General features: G+C 48.7%; 1 protein-coding gene across 1 annotated transcript in view; it reads left to right on the top strand.

Annotated features, from left to right (window-relative positions):
* The window catches only part of PRKAR1B (protein kinase cAMP-dependent type I regulatory subunit beta), a 152,677-nt gene that overhangs the window by 48,523 nt on the left and 94,668 nt on the right, over positions 1-9,486 (top strand). The window lies entirely within an intron of this gene.

Here is a 9,486-nt window from a genome sequence, read left to right as displayed (position 1 = left end):
TAGGATGCAGACCCGCCAGGGTCGCTCAGACAGGGGCCAGGGTCCCAGGTCTGCGTTCCCAGAACTGCCATTGAGGCCACCTGCCCTCTCCTTCAGAGGAGGCACACTTGCTCACGCACCTGGGTCCTGCCTGTATGGACTGCAAGTCACCCAGCAGTGGCACAGCCAGATGCTTCTTATAAAAAAGGCACTACAGGCCAGGTGCCTGTAATCCCAGAGCTCTGGGAGGCTGAGGCAGGAGGATCGCCTGAGCATAGGAGTTTGATACCAGCTTGGGCAACATAGCAAGACCCTAATCTCTACAAAAAAATAAAAAATTAGCCAGGCTTGATGTCTCATGCAGCTACTCAGGAGGCTGAGGGGGGAGGATCGTTTGAACCTGGGAGTAGTTCAAGGCTGCAGTGATCCAGAGTCATCACAGCACTTTAGCCTGGGCAACAGAGCAAGACCCTGTCTCAAAAATATAAATATAAATAAATAAGGCACTCCATATAAATCAATGTAAATATAAAGCTCACTAAATGATGTATTCCAAAATAGTTTTACTTCTTCAATTTAATCATTACTTATCAAAAATGTTAATGTATAAACATTTAGTCAACTGCATGCTAATACTAAAAAGAAATTCTGAAGAAAAACGTAATTCTTATAGTCTCGTGTTCACAGGGAAACCAATTCCAACCATTCAACGCATCTTTTACAAAGAAGCATGGTAGGGAGATCAATAAATGTTAAAACACATTTTAAGATAAAACATTTTTACGTTAGGACAAATTCTGTGGGAAATAGACTAGAAATACCCGCTGGAGGAGGAAAGGAGCAGTGGAAACATTCTAAATGTTAAGAGCTTTTCCAATTTTTTAAAAATTATTTTTTGAGATGGAGTCTCAGTGAGTCTCAGTCTTGTTGCCCAGGATGGAGTGCAGTGGCACAATCTCGGCTCACTGCAACCTCTGCCTCCCGGATTCAAATGATTCTCCTGCCTCAGCCTCCAGAGTAGCTGGGATTACAGGCACCCACCACCACGCCAGGCTAATTTTTGTATTTTTAGCAGAGGCCACGTTTCACCTTTTTTCTCGAACTACTGACCTCAGGTGATCCACCCACCTTGGCCTCCCAAAGTGCTGGGATTGAAGGTGTGAGCCACCGCACCCGGCCAAATATTAAGAGCTTTTTAATTTTCCCTGTAATATCTTGTTTTGGTGGGTGTCTAATCCCTACGAGTTTATATTTCTTTCTCTTTTTCTTTTTTTTTGAGATGGAGTCTCACTGTTGCCACCCAGGCTGGAGTACAATGGCACCATCTCAGCTCACTGCAACCTCTGCCTCCCGGGTTCAAGTGATTCTCTCACCTCAGCCTCCCAAGTAGCTGAGATTACAGAGGCACACCACCATACCCGGCTAATTTTTAGTATTTCGCCAAGTTGGCCAGGCTGGTCTCGAACTCCTGACTTCAGGTGATCTGCCCACCTCAACCTCCCAAAGTGCTGGCATTACAGATGGGAGCCACTGTGCCCGGCCTATGGGTTTATATTTCATTGCCTACATTTAAAAGAGAGGGCAGTTAATATACCAACTTTTACAAAAGGCCAGAAGTTACTCCTCTTTGCAACTACCTAAACTTGTAATGAAACATTTTAGATGCTAACTTAAAAACAAGCAAAGAGGTACATAGTTTAAGAAGCTGGAGAAAACTTTAAAAAAAAAAATTTTGGAGATAGAGTCTTGATCTGTGGCCCACGCTGGAGCTCAGTGGTGTGATCATAGCTTATTGCAGGTTTCAGTCTCAACCTTCCAGGCTCAAGCAGTCCTCTGACCCCAGCCTCCCGAGTAACTGGAACCACAGGTGTGCACCACCACACCTGGCTCATTTTTAAATTTTTTAGAGACAGGGTCTTGATATTTTGCTCAGGCTGGTCTCAAACTGCTGGCCTCAAGCGGCCTCCCAAAGCACTGAGATTACAGGTGTGAGCCACTGTGCTCAGCCATAATGAATTTTAGGTGCTAACTTAAGAACATGTGAAGAGGTACGTGGTTTAAGAAAATTCTTCAGGTAGCGTCGGGGTGGTTATTTGTGGTTATGGGATTAACAACACGACAGAGTGGGAGCTGCTGAGAGTATTGGGATCGTGGAGGAGGCTTGGACAGGAGGACAAGGAGGCTGCGGGGACCGGGAGAGGCCAGGCGAGTTGTCCTGGCCGGAGGTGATGCTGGCTCCAGTGGGTTGGAGACGGGACAGTGGACAGACTGAGTGATGGCCCCCGGTTGGACAATGGGTTTTGCTGAGGAGCTGGTGTGGGAGGGTGAGGATGGGAGCGAGGAAGGCTGATTTGCAGGCTGGGGGGTTGCTGATGCCCAGAGGAGGTGGGCGGGCAGGCTGGTTTTGGCCGCAAGAGTTTGGGCGGCCTGTGGGACGTAGGAAAGAGGTGGTAGGTGGTTGGCTGTGTGGCTCTGGCTGGCCACATCACCTCCCGCGCTCATTTCTCTCCTGCCTCCTGGTGGCCCCTTTGGTCTTTCACTTTTGGGGAAGTTGAGCAGCCTGGACCGGGCGTGGGGGCAATGTCGCCTCTGCCAGACTCCCCGGCTCCCCACCAGGTGTACCGAGGCCGCTCTCAGCCTGGGGACCTTTGTCTCTGCTCCTGTGTGGTATGAGCTCAGCTAATGTCGTTTTTGGATTTGAACCCTCTTTCTGTTATGATTAGGCAAATGGCCAATTGAAGCATTTACATCTTGGTTTTAATTTAGTTTGGTTAACGTGGCTTAGTCTTAATTACCTGTGTGGTAATGGCCCTGTCGTAGGAAGCTGAGCTTCTCTGTGAGCAATTTCCTCATCGTGCGATTTTATGTATCTCATCGTGAGTTCAAGGGTTTGGAGGGAGAAGCACAAAGCCATTTCCAAGTGACGTTTTCATGGAAAACAACGTTTAATTGTGTGGAAATAACCATGATTCTGCAAGCAGCCACATTAAGAAAAGAACTCTGCTCTTTTTTCAGTAACGTCATAGCTGTCATTAGCTCGGGCCCAAGAAAAAGGAAGGAACATTTTCTGTTTTCCTGCCCTACCATCGAGCAACTTGGCACTTGGAATTGCAGAAGCAGAAAAAATTCATGAATTTGGATTTCCCCGGGTGTAGAATTTATGCGCCACCCATCTAGAATCACTGAAATTGTTCTCTTAAGAAGCAATACTTGGGCCAGTGTGGAGGCTCATGCCTGGGTCTTTGGAAGACCGCGGTGGGAAGATCGCTTGCATCCAGGATTTTGAGACCAGCCTAGGCAACAGGAAGATCCCGTCTCTACAATAAATGCAAAAATTAGCTGGGTGTGGTGGTGTGCCTGTGGTCCCAGCTACTTGGGAGGCTGAGGTAGGAGGACTGCTTGAGCCCAGGAGGTTGAGGCTTCAGTGAGCTATGATTGCACCGCTGCACTTCAGCCTGGGGGGTAGAGCGAGACTCTGTCTCTTAAAGAAAATAGTGTGCAGTTGAGGTTGCTGAGCAACGTGATAGTGAGGAAGAAGCCTTGTCGGGTCAGGCGCACACTTGGATCTTGCTGTCAGCTCCTGCTCTTTCCCGGTACCCTGGCATTGCTGCTCTGAAAACAGGGACCAGATGAGGGCTGGGCCACAGAACCCCAGAGGGGTCTGACTGGTGAGTTGACGGCAACCTGCCTGGACCCCCTGGGGCTCAGGGAGCTCCCCGCATGCCGACGCCACGGCCCCCTGAGACCCCCAGGCCTCTCCCCAGGGCACTGGAACACAGACCTGGAGCCTGGAAGGCTTGGGACTTGTCCCAATGCCTCCCAGGCCCTCCCAGACTTATGCCCTGAACAGCTTCAGAGAAACAGCCTTTTCCTCCATGACGGCCACGGGACTGGCTTTGAGTCTTGACCTCCCAGCCTCAAGGGATCCTCCCACCTTGGCCTCCTGAGTAGCTGGGACCACAGGTGCTCACCACCACACCCGGCCAATTATTTTTATTTTTAGTAGAGATAGGGTCTTGCTGTGTTGCCTAGGCTGGTCTTGGACTCCTGGGTCAAATAATCCTCCCACCTTGGCCTCCCAAATTGTTGGGATTACAGGCGCGAGCCACCGAGCCCAAACAGAGTGAGTAGAGTGAGTGAGATTGATCTTTCTTCTAAGAAATCTGCGTAAGTGCAATCTCAGAAGTACGCAGCCTGGCTCAGAAATACCTAGGTCCCGTCTGTGCCTGGATCCCTCCTGCAGTGTCTTTGGCTCTTCCTTCTCCTTTCTGTAGGAGGGAGAGGACCGGGCTTGGGCGCTGCGGGCCGGGTTCTTGTGCTGTCCTGGCTGCCTGCCGAGTGACCTTGGGCGGACGCTGCCCTCTCTGGCCTCTGCGGGGGGCGTGAGGGGAGGATGTGGTGGAGGAGGCGTCTGCCAGATTTCTCTTCCGCATTTCTAAATTAGGCATCTGCAGTGAATCACAGGCCCTTCACCGTCACTCGTCCAAACTGTGCCTTATTTAGAGGCTGAAGAGATGGCTTGTTGCGGAGAAGAGGCTTGTTCTGGGTTACCTCTTCGAAGGTCACATCTCCTCCATCAAGCGACAGGGTGGCCTGGGCAGCCTCTGAGCAGGCCCAGGGCTCAGCTCTGTATCACAGCGGGACCCTCTGGCTGACTGCACTGCCTGGCCCAGCCTCTTTGGGGCCCTCTTCCCTGGAAGGCTGTGGGAGGTGTTTGGGGAAGGGTCTGGCCCTGGTGCCAGCCCTCTGAGAGTGAGAGCTGGGTTTGGCCCTTTGCTGGGCTCTGGTGCAGCCAACCAGGCCCTGGTGAGTTGGAAGTCTCCCTGTCCTGATGCCTGGGGGTGGACGCTCAGCTGCTGAGGCTGAGAACAGGGCCCTGCCTCACTTCCTTCAGATGGTGGGTGCTCCCATGGCCAGGGTGGTGCCCCCTCAGTGCTGGGAGTCTCTCTGACAGTGGAGAGCGGAGGATGGGCCCTCAGGGAGCAACTCTGGGCCCCAGGGCGGCGTCCTAGTGAGAGCCTGCAGGCAGAGAGGGCTTCCTGTGGAGAGCCCCCTCAGCATCTGCACACCCAAGGACGAGCAAAACCCCATTCCAAATGTGCATGCCTCAGTTTCCCCACCTGAGTGTGCACCTCCAGCTCCTCACAGTGTGGGGTGCAGCAGGAGCTGGGAGTGACTCAAGCAGGATTTTTATGACCATCACTGACATTTCAAGGATGCCTTGAACAGGGGAGTTGTTCTGTCATCTGAGGGTTCACCTCGATGCAGGTTGAGTGTCTTGCCTGTTGGTGCCTTGTGCTGCCTTCCTGCGTAGGTGAGGGCACAGGAGGGGTACAGGTGGCCTGTGACTTAGTGCCTTCGTTTGTCTGCAAGATTAAGACCCAGGGCGTAGCATGGCATCCATGTAGCAGCCGCTCCAAGCTTGGTGGCACTGGGCAGCCAGCATTTCATCATGCTCACGGGTTTGTGGGTGGGAATTCAGATGGCACAGTGTGGAGAGCTTATCCCTGCTCTGCAATGTCTGGGAACTCAGCTGGAAAGGCTGGTGTGACTTCAGGCGACTGGAGTGGCTGTGGGTTGGCATAATATGGAGGTGCCTCTGGGCTCCTGAACTTGGTGTCTGTGTGAGGCCTCCTGGGAGCTTGGGCTCCCTCACAATGTGGCAGCCTCAGCTGTCAGCCTCCTCCCTGGCAGCTCCGGGCTTTAATAGCTGGTGTTCCAGGAAGCTACAGCTTTTTTTTTTTTTTGAAATGGAATTTTGCTCTTGTTGCCTAGGCTGGAGTGCAATGGCATGATCTCGGCTCACTGCAACCTCCACCTCCCCAGTTCAAGTGATTCTCCTGTCTCAGCTTCCTAAGTAGCTGGGATTACAGGCATGGACCACCATGCCCGGCAACTTTTGTAGTTTTAGTAGAGACTGGGTTTCTTCATGTTGGTCAGGCTGGTCTTGAACTCCTGACCTCAGACGATCTGCCTGCCTCAGCCTCCCAAAGTGCTGAGATTACAGGCATAAGCCACCGTGCCCAGCCAAGGTGGTGACATTTTATGAATGAGCTGCAAAGGATCATCCAATTGTGTCCACACTCTCCTCCCTGAAGGAGGCAGTGTCCCGGTCTTATTCCTTTAGGGATTCCCTGTGCCTCGTGCTGCCTAAGTTCACGGTTTTAAAGTGTGTCCTGGGAGGTGGAAGGTGTCAGTAAATCTTGCAGTGTTTCTCGTACAAAATTAGAAATGTCACTTGTCATGCCATGCCATTTGAAGGTGGCATGAGAGAGTGACAGAATATAGTGTTGGGAAGTTCAACATTGAAGACTGTTTCTCTTTTGCAATGGCAGAATCAGATTATTTTCAAGCTAATTATAGCATTCATACCAACAGCCAGTGTGCTTAGCACTTGATGGAATACCAGCTATGTGCCAGACTCTGCTGTACACATAATTTCAGGTGACCCATGCTAATCCCAGTGCAGTCCAGGGTTGGCACCATCCATCCTTTACAGCAGGGGAAACGGAGGCTCAGGGTGGCAAAGTCACCGCTCAGGACAAGGTGGCGGGACAGGGATTTGAACTTAAGACAGATGACCTGCCACCCATGATCTCACTGCCTCCCCCATGTCCTGCTGTGATGAACAGAGTGTGCTGCCTGATGAACCAGCTGGTTTTTAGGAAATGGGGTTGACTGGGGTCTTGTGGCAGAAAGCAGAGTCTGTTTGTTTCTTAAACAGCCTTACGGAGGTAAAATTCATACATAATAAAATTCACCCACTGTAAGTAGCCTATTTGATGACTCAGCAGTTTTACAGATTCTGCCACCATCACCACGATCCAATTTTAGGGCATTTCCGTTACCCCAGAACATTCTCTTGTACCTGTTTGCGGTTAATCCTTACTCCAACCTGCCTTTTCTGGACATTTGAAATAAATGGAGTCAGCCTGGCACGGTGGCCAGCCTGGTCAACATAGTGAGACCCCATCTGTGCAAAACATACACAAATTAGCTGGATGTGGTGGTGCATGCCTAGAGTCCCAGCTGGTTGGGAGGCTGAGAGGCAAGAGAGCTCGAGCCTGGAAGGTTGAGGCTGCAGTGAGCTGTGATTGTGATTGTGCCACTGTGCTCCAGCCTGGGTGACAGAGTGAGACCTTGTCTCATAAAAAAAGTGATAAAAGTAAACAAATACATAAATAAACGGAGTCATTCAATATGTGACTCTAAAAGTTATTGATTTTTAAAATCAATAATAAAAAATATTTAAATATTTCAAAAAATAAAAATTATTGATACTAGAAGTAAATACATACATAAATAAATGGAGTCATTTAATATTGACTGAAAAATAAAAAATAGCACTAATAAAGTAAATATGTACACAAATAAATGGAGCCATTCAATATGTGATCTTTTGTGTCTGGGTTCTTTCACTCAAAATGTTTTTGAGGTTCATCCATATTTTAGTGCATGTATGTACTTTATTTTAATTGACAACATCCCACTGTATACATCTACCCTATTTTGTTTATCTACTCACTGTCCCCTGCTCCCTGCCATGGACTTTTAGGTCGTTTTCAGTTTGGAACTATTATGAACAAACCGGCATGAACAGTCTTGTGCGTGTCTGTGTGTGAACGTATGTTTTTCATTTCTCCGGAATAGATTCCTTGGAGTGGAATTGCTGGGTCTTTTACCAGCTTTTAAAGAACTGCCTCTTTTCCAAAGTGGCTGCACCATTTTGCATTTCCACAAGTGACGGATGAGGATTCTCATTTCTCCACATCCTTGCTGGCATTTGATATTGTCTGTCTTTTATTGTAGTCATTCTACTGGGTGCAAAATGGTATTTCATTGTTTGTTTGTTTGTTTATTTGTTTTGAGACAGGTCTTTGCTCTTGTTGCCCAGGCTGGAATGCAGTGACACGATCTCAGCTCACTGCAACCTCTGCCTCCTGGCTGATTCTCCTGTCTCAGCCTCTTAGTAGCTGGGATTACAGGCATCCGCCACCACACCTGGCTAATTTTTGTATTTTTAGTAGAGACGGGGTTTTACCATGGCTGGTCTCGAACTCCTGACCTCAGGTGGTCCGCCTGCCTTGGCCTCCCAAAGTGCTGGGATTATAGGTGTGAGCCACCACGCCCAGCCTCACTGTGGTTTTGATTCACATTTCCCTAATGACTTACGGGGTTGGACATCTTCTCAGGTGTTTCTTAGTTATTTGTATCACTTCTTTGATAAAATGTTTATCAAAATCATATGTCTATTTTAAGATTGGGTTCTTGGTCTTATGATTGAGTTGTAAGGGTTTTTTGTTTGTTTGTTTCTTTGAGATGGAGTCTCTGTCGCCCAGGCTGGAGTGCAGCGGTGCCATCTCTGCTGACTGCAACCTCCCCCTCCCAGGTTCAAGCATTTCTCCTGCCTCTGCCTCCCAAGTAGCTGGGATTACAGGTGCCTGCCACCATGCCCGGCTGATTTTTGTAGTTTTAGTAGAGGCGGGGTTTCACCATCTTGGCCAGGCTGGTCTTGAACTCCTGACCTTGTGATCCACCCACCTCAGCCTTCCAAAATGTTGGAATTACAGGCATGAGCCACTGTGTCCGGCCGAACTGTAAATGTTCTTTATGTGTTCTGGATACAAGTTCTTTAGCAGATACAGGGTTTGTAGATATTTTCTCCTAGTCTGTAGTTTGCTTTTTTCATTTTCTTAATGGTGTCTTTTAAAGTGCAAAAATTTTTATTTTAATGAAGTTCAATTTATTAATATTTTCTTTTTTTAAGACGTGGTCTTGCTCCGTCATTCAGGCTGGAGTGCAGTGGCGCAATGATCATGGCTCACCGCAGCCTCAAACTCCTGGGCTCAAGCAGTTCTGTGCCTCAGCCTCCTGAATAGCTGGGACTATATACATGCACCACCATGCCTGGGTCATTAATTTTTTAATTTTTTATAGAGATGGGGTCCCACTTTGTTGCCCAGGCTGGCCATGAGCTCCTGGCCTCGAGCACTCTCCTGCCTTGGCCTCTCAAAGTGCTGGGATTACAGGCCGAGCCACCGTGCCTGGTAGTTTTTTCTTTTTTTCACTTGTGCTTTTGGGGTTACATCTAAAAACTCTTCGCCTCACTCACGTTAATGAAGATTTTCTCCTATTTCGTCCTCTAAAGGTTTTATAGTTTTAGCTCTTACGTGTAGGTCTGTCATCCACTTTTAGTTACCCTCTGTGTGCGGGGTGTCAGAATTCATTTTTCTTTTGTGGGTATCCAGTTGTACCAGCACGATTTGTGGAAAACACTTCTTTTCCCATTGACTTGCCTTGGTACCCTGGTTGAAAATCAGTTGACCACAAATGTAAGGGTTTATTTCTGGCCTCTCAGTGCAAATCCATTGCACCAATACCCCTATCGTCTTGATTACTGTGGTTTTGTCGTAAGTTTTGAGATCAGGTAGTGAAAGTCTTCCTGCTCCATTCCTTTTCAAACTGTCTTGGCTATTTCCAAGTGCCCTTGCATTCTTGTATGAATTT

Source organism: Saimiri boliviensis, chromosome 1, assembly GCF_048565385.1.
Source record: "Saimiri boliviensis isolate mSaiBol1 chromosome 1, mSaiBol1.pri, whole genome shotgun sequence".
NCBI classification, from domain to species: Eukaryota; Metazoa; Chordata; class Mammalia; order Primates; family Cebidae; genus Saimiri; species Saimiri boliviensis.
This window is presented reverse-complemented; position numbering and strand designations above follow the sequence as displayed.